The 15,780-nt window shown below is 38.0% G+C and overlaps 1 pseudogene; it reads right to left on the reverse strand.

Moving 5' to 3' along the window:
• Positions 1 to 13,965: 13,965 nt before the first annotated feature.
• LOC113592353 overlaps positions 13,966 to 15,780 on the reverse strand; it is a 29,371-nt pseudogene continuing 27,556 nt past the window's right edge.

Below are 15,780 nucleotides of genomic sequence, written 5' to 3' on the forward strand. Positions count from 1 at the left end.
AGCATTACGCCTACCCTCTGTCAGCCAGCAAGAGTGAGTTGGATGGCTGGGGAAAACAGTGAAGGGAGCAGCATAGTGAGGCTCAGCAACAGAGCTCTGCTGGAGCCTGGCAACAGAGATATAATGGCAGAAACGACAAGCATCTACCTTTCACAATTCAATGATGAATGTACCTGGAAAGCATATTCCGCACAGCTGCAAGTGGTCACCTGGCATGTGGTCATCACCATAACACAGCTGTGTTTGGCAGTAGAGGGAAAAGCACTACAGGTACTTGTGCATCTGCAATCAGAACAACACAACAACCTAACAACGTTGACCATGGCCCTCCAGTGTCATTTCAGGCAGGCGTCAGCAACTTTCTCAAACAGTTGGCTGTTCTCGGAGAGTTGGTGGTTATCAGGGGAGCAGATAAGTGTGCACTAGACACAGTGCTTCAGCAGGCATCCACGGAGTTTGAAAAGGCAGTACAGGAAGAATTAACACTGGAACACATCCTGAATACAGTGCTCCCAAGGGAGCTGAAGTTGCATGTGCAACTTCAGTTTGTTGCATTAGTTTGTTGCATCTTCCAGCCTTAAAGCAGCTGCTGCCAAAACAGAGAGGTCAGAACTCATTCTTGGTGTAAAATTGTTGCAGCAAAGTGCTACGCAGCGGAAGAGCTAACATGCTAAGCAGCCCCCGAGTGAGTGGTAGTACAACAACTGATGCATTGGCAGCATAGGAAGAGGACACACTAAGCCAGTGAATGTCATGGACCTGAATCACTGGGAAACAGCAGCAGGAGTTGCTCAGTGAGGACTGAGAGTAAACCAGAAAGGACAACCCTCAGTGTCGATGCCACAGCCAGGAAGAATGGCTGCTGCTGTGGAATTTCTGTTGAGGGCAGTGTAGACAGGAAACAAGCTTATCGGCCCCATTGACATTGTCTTATTGGTGTTGCTGCTACAACCAGATATGCTCCCTTACACTGCGAATGATACATCAGCAGCTGGTGGGGGGCATCTGTGACAACTGCATTAGTTTGTGCCTGTACAAGATCTGTACATACACTGCTTGTATTTCTTTGCAGGGCTCTACTCGATCTCTGGAAGGAAATGCTAGCCTTAAAGAGGAGACAAATGAAGCTGTCTACAAAAGCTGGTGTTAGAGAAGCAGCAGAGTCAGGGATCCCTGGAGGTGTGGTCCTCAATTTCCATGTGGGAAGTAAATGAGAGCTTTGTGCAACACTCAAGGTGGTGTATGAACTATGGCAGCAGAGCGGGTCGGGTTTAATAAAGAAGTAGAAGCAGCAAGGGAGCGTCTATGCAATTACAGCAACATCACTAAGACTGTACACAGAGCAACATAGTGCAGCACAACATCAACATTGGAGATGCTCCCCAATTCAGCTCTATTCCCACCAGCACCCATTGACTAAAAAAAGCTGTGGAGCAAAAAGTAAAGTAAAAAATAGATGTGCTGTGGGAATCACTGAAACATCAAGTAGGCTATGTGAGGCACAGGTGGTCCTGGTGAAGAAAAAGAATATCAGTTCGATCGTTGCATGGATTATCAGTGACTCAATGCTGTTACAAAGCCAGTCTCGTACCAGCTATCATGTATTGTTGATGTCATGAAACAACTCGCGGCTCTGTCTGGTTTAGCTTGCTAGAGCTATGCAATGTGTATTGGCAAGAGGCACTTGCTCCAGAATCAGTTTACATTGATAGCCTATGGGCTTTGTAATGAACCAGCCAGTTTTGAATGTTTGATGGCTCGAGCATCCCTAAGAATTGGTATATTATCTATCTTCATAATATACTGGTCCTTGCACCCAACTTTAATGGTGCATTCACAAACCTGGAGCAGGTAATGGGACAAGGGGCCTGATCATGTGTTCTATGTGAAGCACCAGTGTTGGCATTTCGCACGGCAGTCAGCAGGTTCATTGTGGACATAGACACCACTGATAAGGGCATTGGTGCCATCCTTTCAGAGGTACAAGACGGGATTGAGAGAGTCACTGCTACACTGCTTCCGCCCTTCCCTCTATGGCATCCTATTTGTCCTGCATACTGATCACGCCTTGCTGACTTGCCTCATGCAGTTCAGAGAGCCTGAGTGGCAGGTTGCGAGGAGAATCACGGTGCTGCAGGAGTACCACTTTACCATCCAACACTGTGCCGGATGCCTGTACGATAACCTGTGTGCGGCTGAAGAATGCAGGAGATGGCAGACGTGACTGAGAAGAGTGCTGCTCTGACTGAGGTCTGCCTCAAAATGTATTTAAGATAGAATTAATGTTGGTCCTATCTGGACTGCATGGTGTGATGCCCTTATAAAGATCAGTACATTTATCTCAAACCTTCCCTTGTTCCATTATTGTAAAATGACAATTTAGTGAATTTGAAAATTTGACTTTGAACATTATTTATCTTCATTGATGAGGACATTCCTGTCATGTTCACATTCCAGTCTTTTCGGGTTATTACATTTAAAGGTCATGAATGGAATGTCACTAATGGAATGTATTGGGGTAAACTGATCCATCAATCAACACAGCAAATACTGTCCATAGAATTCTTATTTATTTTACTATAACAGGCAAGTGGTGTAATGATTATTATGCCACATGATTCCATTGCCTAAAAGGCCACATGACATGTTTACATCACTATAAATGGTCTTCACCTAAACTTTATGGAATCCCTTCACACACCTCTCTCAAGCCTATTTTCTTTCACTCTCATGCCTTTATCTCTGTTTCTATCTCTATCTGTATCCTTACTTAAATTCAGTATACTGTGGGCAGTCTGGGCAGAATTAATAATTCAGCTCAGAGTCAGTTTATGCTGTCTGACTGAAACCCCTGTATGTGCTGTTCAGGCCAATCAGCCAAAACCTGTATTCATCAGTCATCCGCAAAGATAAGAGGCTATGCTAGTGAGCTTTCTTAAGTGATTAGTGAAATATTAGTGAAAATTGTTTCTGAGATAAGCTAACTACTCATCTTGCTATGTAAGCTCACGATGCTAACATGTTTGTGTTTCCATCACAAGTAGGCTATCAAATAGGCTTAACTGCAGCTAATTTTAAAATGTAAAATACTGGTGTTTAAAACAGAGCATTGTGTGTACAGTTTAACCTCAAATTATTAATGTTCGTATTACTCTTTATTTTTCTTACTAAAAATTCAGCTTCATCCAGTCAGGCTACCAATACATCTGTGCTAGACAGATGCACAAAATAGGCTTCAAATGAAGCCTAAACAGACTAAACAGAGCAGTCCAAGAATGAGACTGATAGAAGACCACATTGATACATTGGTTTTCCTAGCTAAGAACCTTAAACAGGCAAAGAAATCTTCCGAAAGCCCGTTACATACATGTGTATGATATGAAGATATATATTTTTTTTCTCTATGCACCCCTGGTTCTCTTCCTCAGTTTGGACAGAGCACTCTCCACCATTTCACTGCGTGTTGTACTGTGTATGACTATGTATGTGACAAATAAACCAAACTTGAAACTTGAAACTTGTACACTCACCAAGACAACTTCCTTGTATGGGCAACATACTTGGTGAAATAAAATGATTATGACTCCAATATAATTACAAAGACAAGTATTTAGTTATTATATAGCAATTGTACTTGCTTTATATTTAAGATTTCATTTAATCATACTTTTGCATTCAGATCTTTCTGCATTAACATTTTACGTTGAGTAAGTGAAAGGACTTTATATTTTTGTGGGTTTTTTAAGCCAAGGTATCCTTTTGGTATCAAGATTTGTGACACTACTCATGGTATCTGTATTGATGTCAAAATACTGGTATTGTGACAAGCCTAGAAAACACACAGTGAGGTGGACAAAGCAGGACTGTGAACTCGAGCATGCTTTATTGGGAGCCCTACCCAAGTCTGGATAAAAGTCCACGAAACTGGTCAGCAGGAACATAACAAGCAAAAGAATCCAAGAAGAAAATAAGGAGTAATGATAACAAATGAACTTACATGATAAACCATGAATGAACATGACCAGGAACAGAACCACAAGCATAAAGAATATCCAGCAACATGGACAGGACAACAAGAGGGCTAAATACAGGTTAACAAGAGATGAACAAGGCATAGGTGAGCGCAGTAAAGAATAATGCACAGGAGAGAGGGCAGAGACAAGAACAGAAACAAACAAACAAAAAGACCACATGACAATATCACTATGGAAATTGAACACCAGAGGGGTGAGACCATGACACACGCACACAAACAATTTTACTTTTCGAAAAATCAGGTTGCCCATTACATTATCTACAAATGATGTAGTATCATCTAGTCATAGAAAATACTTGCAAAATTCCTCAGCACTCTTGAATAAAAATATACAATTTAAGCTTAAGAGACTGGTAAGAATTACTTGGCAAGTCAAACATCTTTTCATCAAAGAGATGCAACAGAGCCAAAGTGTCCATGCGGGACTGCTAGTCTAAGCTGGGTGAATCAGCCTTCCAGAAACAGTTCGAATATATACAAATATACATTTATATATATAATAATGTATATAAATGCATTATATTACACACAAATACACATACATGTGCAAATAAACATGCAAACACACACATCATACACATATGCACATGAGATACATAGGTGTCTCCATAAACAGATCATATCTACTGTATTTACTAAAACAAGCTAGCTAGCTCAACTCTAAGATATGGCCAAAACATTATCCTTATTTGAGGGAAAAACAGCTGTTGGTGTATACCTATTTGTCTGACACCATGGCATTCTAAATCATCAGCCAGAAGGACACAAATTTACTGATGGGTAGATAAATAGAATCCAGAATCCTAGAGTAGCACTATTACACATTCACATTTACATTCACACTCACATAATCAGTAAGACTCAGTCAATGCAATGTTAATCTAAACTGGAGTCTGCAGTGATTCACTGACATATGAGCAGTAAATTAGTACATTTATTCATTTTTATTAATTGTGTTATGACATGCAGAATGGACGTCTTGCTGAATCTTGCCAAATAAATGTGAGTCTTAGCTTCAGAAGTCTAGTTTTCCAGCCACTGGTATAACCTTGATTCCATGCACAAGATGCATCATCATGCATCATCATCAACACACATACACATACATGCAATCACACAACTGATATAATTGATACTTAAATAATGTATTCTATATGATTAGTATACCAACATTTGATGCTTTATTCACTTACCTCTGTGTTGGGACTAAAGGAATATATGTAACAGTTGTACAGTTTGTGCAAAAAAACTGTACAGATCTGGGATCGATTTCCCAAGAGCAATATCACACAAAGATCAAAGATCATTTTAAATGGCAGAGTGAGTATTACATTGAATGCTCACTCTCATTTAAGAATCTTAGCACTACAGTGATCATCTTTAAATGCGGGAGTGTGTATTGCATTGAATGCTCTCTTTTAAGAAGATCTTAGCACTGCCATGCTTTTGGGAAAAAGGGCCCCAATTTGTCAGACAGGAAGAATAACAAATAATATAGATGTATAGCAAGACCACCAATAAGAAAGTACTCATTTATATAAAACTATCTATTATATAGCATTATATAATAATAAAATGTGTGTGTGTGTGTGTTTGTGTGAAGGGTGGGTGAATGACAGAATTTTATTATATATATATATATATATATATATATATATATATATATATATATATATATATATATATATATATATATATATAACTGCAACTATCAGTCATTTAATTCTCTAATATATAACTTATAATGCCCCAATAAACACCTTTAAAGCAATGCATTCAACATTCCAGATTTTAGCACAGTGACAATACAAACATTCCAGTTAGCAGGCTACACCCACTGAAAAGCACAATAAGTACATTTAGCATACTCCCCTTTAGCAAACACAGAGCTAGTCCTGGGGGATACACTAATATCGTCCATGGCTAATCTTGAGATTTGGTTTAAGGTAGTTCTAATGTCAACAGCGGATTATAAACCTGCAGTACAGTTTACTGCTTTTTTTTCCCCCCCTGTAATATCTGTAATTTAGTATTGTCACAGGTTACTGTGTTTTTGACATCCATAAAATTATGCTTCACATTAAAATCTTGAATAAAAAAAAAAGATTATTAAAAAATCACCTGAAAGCTGCATCAGAATACATTTGATAGCTGTATCACAATACATGTTTGTAAAAGTAACATTCCCAGTCCTCTCATTTAATTACTCAGATATAGTAAACTACAGTAAGGAAAGTTCTAAAAGATTTTTTCCTTTTTTAAAATTAAATAACCATTAAATAACTTATCCAGAGGGGCGAGAATTTAATCTTATTTACCATAAGCAGTCAGAAAGAAAATAAAATCCTGGTAAAACTCACAAACAAGCTCATTTCTGGTCATCCCGAAACTATAAAGTGGATATTTAATTGGGCAAAGTAATAAAGTATTAATAATTAACTGAAAAGGCCACATTTTCTGTTATTATTTGTAATGGAATGCGACTTTACAGCTTAATTGCATTTAGACTTTTGATGGACACCCAAAATGAAAAATCATTTTATATATACCATAAGACTGTGTAAACAGATTGATTGAAAAAAACAAAGAAAGCAGATTTAAACTCAACCTCCAGGCATCAGCATAGGATACCACACTAGCCAAGAGTTCTGGGTAAAGAACCTTTCTTTTACAACACTGTCATTTAAAGCTCCTTCCTTTACACACCACCCTTACTGATTCTTTTTTTTCCCACACATTACCCCACCCTTTCTGTTTTTTCATTCCAAATGTAGTTTGTTTATTGTGGTAACATGGGAACCCTTGCGGGGAGAGAGAGAGAGAGAGAGAGAGAGAGAGAGAGAGAGAGAGAGAGAGAGAGAGAGAGAGAGAGAGAGGGAGAGGGAGAGAGAGAGAGAGAGAGAGAGAGAGAGAGAGAGAGAGCAAGAGGGAGAGAGAGAGAGTGTGTGTGTGTGTGTGTGTGTGTGTGTGTGTGTGTGTGTGTGTGTGTGTGTGTGTGAAGGGTGGGTAAATGGGGTAAATGACAGAATACTTCACGCTTTCAGATTGTGTACAACAAACAGCTATGCTTCTCATGAAACAGATGAATTGATACAGGTTAATAGTTAATGGTGTATCCAACTGAAAGAATTCTGTGACTTTTAATTATTTCTATACACATTTAAATTCAAGCTAAAAAAGCACTCTACTGTTGTTCTAGAACTGTAAAAGGCGGATAGCCTGTGGCCATATTGGCTCACACAGAGAGATTGAGGACTCTGAGCTCTCATACAGAGAGCTCTCGGCTTTCACGCACGCTGCAGAAAGACAGTTAAATGGCTATGAACAGCCAATCAGGCTCCTGAATCAATCAGGCAGGGTGAATATATTACAATCCATTTTAATAGTTATTATGAAAAAAAAAGGATTTAAACATTTTAATGTAATGACCTGTTCAAAATCTGAGCCCCCTGAAAGAATAATTATATAATGGTAGTTGTAGTATGTGATCACTGGATTACTAAATGCATAACAAAGGGGTCCAGAGTTATCTGTGATGTAATATAGATTATTGCAAATTATTAATTATTTTTAGATTTGTATTTAATTCTATACTGTAATTACTATAGTATTAAAACTTGCTTTTCTATGTCACCAGCAACATGTTGGACCTCACAACCACCATTCCCCAAAAAGGAAGGGTTAATTCCACTGTGCTGGCACAGAGCCATGCAGGAAAGGCCATCAGAAAGACAGCCAACTGGAGCAACAGCAAACAGTCCTGCTATTAGTAGTGCTGTTATTTAGTACAGTTGATTATTGTCTTATCTGTTATATGAGTGCATGCACAAGTATGTGTTGACTGCTGGACAAAGTCTATGATCAGGTATGAAATAGTTATGAAAACAGAGAGTGATGATCAGAGGTCTACATTAGCACAAACTCTGGCTAAGTCATCAATTCTCATGAATATATCCATAGCCCAAATAAATAATCTGAATGTTTGTTATAGATAATTCAAAAGCAACAGGGAGGACAGCATAATATGTAATTTTTATGACTCTAAGGTCAACACATTTTCAATTACACAGAGTGGCTACAATAAAAAAAATATATATACATTTTTTTTTTATTATTTTAAATTTTGCAGAGAAAGCACACACACACACACACACCTACACACACACACACACACACACACACACACACACACACACACACACACACAGATTCCTGCACAGGTGTCTACAAAATCAAAACCCACACTAACATGGCCCCTCTGAGTAAACTCGGGTCGCACAGTTATCTCCATGGTGACATCTTTAAGCTTGAACAACCACAAACAAATGTGTTGTCTCCCATCACCATTCCACTAAGCTCCACTTTATTGACTCGAGTTCATTTAGCAAGCTTCAGTAAACAGATAAGAATACTGAGATAATAGCCATTTAAGTTTTGTCCCATGCAAATGAATAAGCCTTTAGGAGTGAATCAAACATGGAAGGCCTGAGAGCCATAATGACCAGCTAAGTGCTTCTTTCTGCCCTAATGTTAATGATGAACAGTGAATGAACAGTGTATTTGTCTGTTCTTGTGAAACAGGGGGAAGTTATGGCCATATATTTCACCTGTTCGCCAGGTGTAATGATGGAACGTCCCGAAAGACCAGCCAGTGCTAGTATATGTGGCCCTTTATGCTATTAAGAAATTATACACAGGTAGAGGAAGCAGAATCTCAGTGGACAAGACTTTAGCTCCAGCACACTAACGTGCCACAGTCATTTCAAAATCAGCATGAGTCTCAAGAGGAATAGTTTAGTATTAAACATGGCCACCATTCAGAAAGCACAGCGCTAATAACTGCTAATATTTTGGCAAATTAGCAAAGTTTTCTTCTATACAACAGAAATGCACGTTTTTGAAAATTAAGTCATTTCCTGTTCAACTCTTTCATTGTATGCAGTGTAGAGCTGTCTCTGGAATGTGCGCTGCCAGACTGTGTCTGGACAGTAATATTGTGATCACCAGGCGCTATATTTGACACAGGAATTTATTTAGTAGTGTCTGTTGTGATTTCCTCCAACTTTAACCATGGCATTAAACCAGCAAAGTTGAAAGGTTAAAATATATAACGTTATTTCTAAGGAATAAGGAAATTGCTTACGAGAGATGACAACCTAAACAGCAAACAAAATAATGTTCCTGAGGACATACTTGAATCTAAAGAAGCTTTTTAGCTCATTTCAGCTCATTCAAATCTTTCACGTTATGGTAGCCTAAATTAGTCACGATTTCAGAGTTAACGGCATCTATAGCACATCTATAGCAAAAAGCAGCAAATTACTGGTTTAATTATTTTCAGTGTAAAACGTGGCTCGAAAAAAGTGAAACTGCGTGCATGTGGCTTAGTTAACTAATGGGGCTATAGAAACGCTTACATCACTTACGACGCTTACATGAAACTAGGGACAAATTTGAACTCAATATCATAAAAAGGGTTTTAGAGTCTGTTACAACAGTCACAGAATCACGAGAGAAAAATTCTTACCGGAACAGAGCAAAGAGATCTCCAGTCCAATTATACCGTTTGTGCTGTGTATATATACACAACTCCTAGAAAAAGGCAAATCCTCAAAATGCCATTTCAAACACTAAACAATCTGTTGAAAAGTATCGGTGTGAACTTTGCTCTGAATGGTAACACTCGTTATAATAGTAGCCAAGGTGACGTGGGCGGCCGTGCCTGTCCAGTCGGAAGCCATGCAGAAAACAATGAGACAACAACGGCATCAGCAGGCGCAACAGGCGAGTGCTGGCAGACGCCGAAGTCTCGAGCGAAGGAAGAGGGAAGTGACAGATGACTTGCGGGTAACTCTACCTGCAGTGCGAGCCGGGACGAGTTCTGCGTTCGCTGCATATTCACATTTGGTAAGGGGAAGCAGGCTATACGTACCAATTCAATACTATAGAATAAGAATTAAGGTATGGAGGTAGTTTTCTGGAAAAGGCTTGCTTTTGTTTTGTAACCACTCTCTGAGTTGACAGAAGGAAAAGGCTTTTAAAGCAACTCATTTTACCTGGGTCTTGGCCTTAAGAACATCATTATTCTCTTAAATTAATTAAATTCTATGTGGTAAGTTGGTAACTTAAACTTGGTTATTTTTTTTTATAAAGAACACAGAATCAGCTTACAGTTAGCTGAGCAGCCAATATCAATTAATATAGAGATTATGAGTTTGTATTTACCATCCAGACAGGGGTGTGTGTGTGTGTGGCCAGGGAGAGGCAGCTTCAAAGAGGCGAAGGAAAAAAGAGATACAGGGTGGAACCTTCTGTCGGCTATGGCTCATGTCAGACCTAACATGTCCAAGTGCCAGCTTCATATTTCATTCATCTAAATGAATGTCATTTTAATTCAGTTTTATTTCCTTACAATTTTACTGAAACACAAAGGTCAACGATAAATAAAAATTAAATTCAAAATAAACTTACAAACAATCCCAACATTACCTAACATCTGCATAGTGTTCATTTTTTATCTTAGTAAAGGCTGATTCTGTGTTCTTAATATAATCTTATTGAACAGGACCAACTTTAATAGCAAAATTAGATATTAGCACACTTTATCAAAGAAACACACTCTTTTCAACTAGCAACTCTGTCAGTTTGTCTCTCTGCCTTTCTTTCTCTCACACAAGAACACAAAATGTACTCGGGCATGTTCCAGAATTATAAAACGCGAATCTGTGAGTTTATTTAAAATCATTAGATATTTTAAATATGAATATTTAACTTTACCAGTCATTAAATTTCATGATCAGATCAAGCCCAAAACAGTTATTATTACCTGCTATAGGATTATGCATTGTTATGGCCATAATGGTTCATAATGATGGCTTTAAATAAGTCAATAAACTTAGCTGATGTAATGTTTGAAAATATCTTCATACAAATTCACTATGAAAACTGTAAAAAAAAAATTTGTATTGAGTTCTTTTCCCAAAACATCTCTCTTTGCAAAAGAACTTATCCCCTTAATTGATTAAAGTGACACACATAGTAAGATTAAGGCCTCATCTCAACTTTTATTCATGTTAACATTCGCCCTCTACTGGATGATTATAGTATAATAAAATGTGTCAGTCTCTCTTAATTTCACGTTTCATATATTTTTGACAAGTACATACATTTTAGTGTAGGTCACAAGTGCTGAGATGAGCTCGCTTTTTTGGAAGCAATCCAAATGTAATTGTCATTTAAGCAATCAAAAAGTCAAAAAGCATATTACCAAGACTGAGTGAAGTATCTTAAAATGGAATGCGTAGTTATTAAAGAAATGAAAGAAACAGGGCAAGAGCCAGGAGAGCTAATCATTGAGTAGCTCATAGAACTTCCAATAGTGTCTGACCAATGAGAACTCAGAATTATTACCATAATTCTGGCTATGTTAATACTTTTCAGTTTTATCTGAATTGTGTTGATGTTCTTCTGTTTTTGTTTATCTCCTTTCTTTTGATACATGAATGTTCAGTTTTTATGTATCTTACTGTTACTTAGCCATTTGAGGATTAAAGTATTTTTCTTGTTTTTTTTGTTTTGTTTTGTTTTTTTTAAGCTCTTTTAGTGGAATGAGGCTTGGGTGCCTGTAGGCCACTGTTGGTGCCTCTCTTATTTGGTACTTTTTCTTTTTGTAACATTTTTGTAGCTAATCCAATAATTTGCAATAGTTTTATTAAGTACAAAGTATTTGATCCTTGTAAAGGCTGTAAATTGTTTACAAGTTTATATTATATATTATACACTTATTTTTATCTTATTTTGAGTGTATGTTTTCAGTATATAGCGGAGTATGAGTTTGAAATTGTGGTGTTTGGTGTCCATGTACTGTCATGTGTGTTGGTATTCCTTTTATGTTTTTCTTGTGTCAGTAAAATTTCAGGGTGTCACGTTATGGCCCCGCCCCTCCTCAAACCTCTTCGTTTATGTGTGTTTGTCTGTGTTGCCATGCCCTCTTGTGTCATCCACCTGTTCTGTATTATGTGTAATCGTTTTGTGTGTATGTATGTCTCCTGTGTAGTAGTATGTGTTGTTGGTGTTTGAAGTGTGTATAGCGAGTATGCTGTGTCATATGTATCACTTGTGTGTGTGTGGAATAAATGTGTGTATGAATTGTGCCTCTTCTCCGCATCCTGTTTGCCTCGTCAAGTTACAGAGTGTGTATTAAATAACCTACACCTTTGGGATATCCTGGTGCAGGCTGAGGCCATGTCATTTGGTTCTTAATGATTATTCAATGGATTAAATTTCAAACTCTTTTAACAATTACAGTGTAAATATGAACATTTTTATAAGAGCTTTGTGTAACTCAATTATTTGAATAGCCTGAAGGGGGTTCCAATATCTAGAAAATGGTGTGTGTGTGTGTGTGTGGGGGGGGGGGGGGGGGGGGGGTGTATCCTGGAGTGCCATTGGGGTGCTGTTGTAGATATAGTTCCCTAACTATTAATTACCAGTTACAACGAGTGTCACATTAGCCGTAAAGTGTAATGGACTTTGGGCCTATAAAAACAACAAACCAATAACTCAGATTAGAACAAGAAACATATTCCATGAAAAATGTGTGAGTATAATTTATTATGTTTTTACAGTCATTCTTTCATAGCAAAAATCAACACTTGAATATCCATCTGAGAACAAGCTTAGGGGCATTAAGTACATAAATTCCCTTTTTTTTTTTTTTAAACCAATGATACCCGTAGATCCAAATGAAAACAAATGGAATTTAACTGTTCTTATAAGACTTGTAACACAAGACACAAACAGCATGTACCCAGGTGCTTGTGCAGTCTCTTGTGATCTCATAGCTAGACTACTGCAACTTGCTACTTGCTGGTCTTCCTCTAAGAGCCATCAGACCTGTACAACTTGTCCAGAATGCAGCAGCACAAAGGGTCTTCAATCTTCCAAACTTCACACGTTACTCCATTGTTGCACTCCCTTCACTGTCTTCCAGTAGCTGCACGCATCAGATTTAAAACTTTGATGCTTGCCTACAAAGCCAAAAATGGACCAGCCCCTCCATACATGAAGGCAATGGTCAAAGCCCAATCTGTACCTCGAGTACTTCGAACCTCAAGTACGGGTCGGCTTGAAATACCACGCTTCACGTCAAGCATCAAGACAAGCATCGAGACTATTCTCTGTCCTGGCTCCCAGGTGGTGGAATGAACTTCCGCGTCCTGTCTGCTGTTAGCAGAGTCCCTTGCAGTCTTTAAACACTGACTGAAGACCCATCTATTCATGGAATATTTAATTGACCACTGAGTAAACTAGTATTTATTGTAGGGTATTGTTTATTACACTAACAAACAAACAAACTCTAGTACTTATTGTTTATTATACTTATCATTGTCTAAGACAGATCCTATGTATTTTGTACTTCTAGGCATCAGCATTGATCCCTGTATTTCTACAGTATTCTAGTTCATTGGTATATTGCACTCTAACCTACTCTACTGGCTAGGATGTATTCTGTGGGTAAACAACAAAGTACATTTGTAAGTTGCTCTAGATAAGAGTGTTATCACAAGAAAATATTAATTCCAGACATGAATATTGAGCAGTTCCGTCTGCCACTGCTTTAATTTTTCCTTTTCTCTTAGACACATATTTTGTACAGAAGTGCACATTGTAAAGCTTATTATTTTCTCAACATAAACAAGTAAAGAAATAACAAAAAAATATATTATGCCAATATTCTATCTATCTATCTATCTATCTATCTATCTATCTATCTATCTATCTATCTATCTATCTATCTATCTATCTATCTATCTATCTATCTATCTATCTATCTCTCTCTCTCTCTCTCTCTCTCTCTCTCTCTATATATATATATATATATATATATATATATATATATATATATATATATATATCTCATGGGCTTAATTCAGCGAAACACAGATGAAGGGACATGCCTATCTGATAACCCCTGTGAAAAGTTTGTGATGTTGAGATTTTCTATTATGAAGTCAGTGGATTGGGCCCTATGTGAAACTCTAATGGCTTGGCACAGGACATTTGAAATCTTATTCTGTGTATAATTGCAATAGATGTAACCAAATGTAGACTATTTGATAGTGAGGAGAGATAAAAAAAAAGATAAAGTAGGACTGTACACTTGATCATAGGAAATGCTAAATTTCTGTCATCTTCTATTGTTAGTATGGGTCTTGATTAGAGATGCCAGAGTGCAGTCTGATTGACATGTTGAGGTGATCATGCTCAGTTGGTGGAGGAGGCAATCTTCTCCTGCTGTTTCTTCATGACCTCCTGCAGTTCAGAGTCCCCTTGGCTCTTCTGCCGGACAAAAGAACTTATTGGGAATTATTTTGATTTGTGACTCATTTCTCTTATGATGAAACTTGGGCAAGAGAAGCTCATCCTTCATTAGTAAAACAGCAACATGTTCTGTATGTTAACATAAATATACACACATACACAAACAGATTTAGGTGCATAGGTGCAGGAAGAGTTAATAGTGAGGGGGACGGTAGGGTTTGAGCGATGCTCCACTCTGAATTTGCGAATTGGTGGCTGGTTCCTACGGAACATGAGCAGCAGCTCATCATTCACTTCATCCATCGGCTTTGTGACATCTAAGAGAGAGAGTGTGAGATATTGAAAAGCATGTTGAATATTATACCATACTGATTGCAAACCTTTGGACTGTTTAAAAAATCCAGTTTGTAATATACAAACCTAAACCAAGGTCCATGTTGTGAAGATCATCTAGTGTAACTACATCTAGGATGTTGTAGGGCACATACCCTGCATGCCCGCTCCTGTGCCACAGCTTCGACCACTGCTTATCATCCGCAATTACCTTCACACAAGCATCTTAGATTAGTCAAACCCATCTCAAACACTGCTCACAACTGCTCACAACTACCTCTCTCTTTCTCCTTCAGTCTCACCTCTAAAACCTCGTCTTGAAGGACAGGGAGTTCATTGGCATTGCCAGCCACAAAGTGGTAAAGAGTCTTGGCATACTTCCGGCCAGGGAGAGGCGCTGTGAGGGACCTACAGGGGCTGGAATGTGAACGCTACAGTCATCGAAGGAAGTCCTGGAGATACACAGATGTTCTTTCACCAGTGCTGAGACCACTATAGTGCAGCAATGTTTTAGATGGTACAGAATTATAGAAGCTTGCTATTGTAATATAAAATGCTTTGCAATCTTTACAATCTTTAAAGTATTGGAAAGGTACACTGCCTGGCCAAAAAAAAGGTCACCACCTGGATTTAACTAAGCAAATAGGTAAGAGCCTCCCATTGGATAATTATTGCATGGGTGATTATGTTTCAGCTGGCAACAAGTTATTTAACCCTAACTGATGCAGTGAGTAGCTTCTCATTTGTTCAACAACCATGTCGAAAGACATCCTATGGTTGTGGAAAAGATGTTAATCTGTTTCAGAAGGGTCAAATTATTGGCATGCATCAAGCAGAGAAAACATCTAAGAAGATTGCTGAAACCACTAAAATTTGGTTAAGAACTGTCCAACGCATTAATAAAAAGTGGAAGGACAGTGGGGAAACATCATCTTCAAGGAAGGAATGTGGTCGGAAAAAAATCTTGAATGATCGTGATCAGCAATCACTTAAACGTGTGGTGAAATCAAATCATAGAAAAACAACAGTAGAACTCAGGGATATGTTTATATATAGTGAAAGTAAGAGCATTTCCACAAACACAATGC

The sequence above is a fragment of the Electrophorus electricus genome, chromosome 2, assembly GCF_013358815.1.
Source record: "Electrophorus electricus isolate fEleEle1 chromosome 2, fEleEle1.pri, whole genome shotgun sequence".
Classification (NCBI taxonomy): domain Eukaryota; kingdom Metazoa; phylum Chordata; class Actinopteri; order Gymnotiformes; family Gymnotidae; genus Electrophorus; species Electrophorus electricus.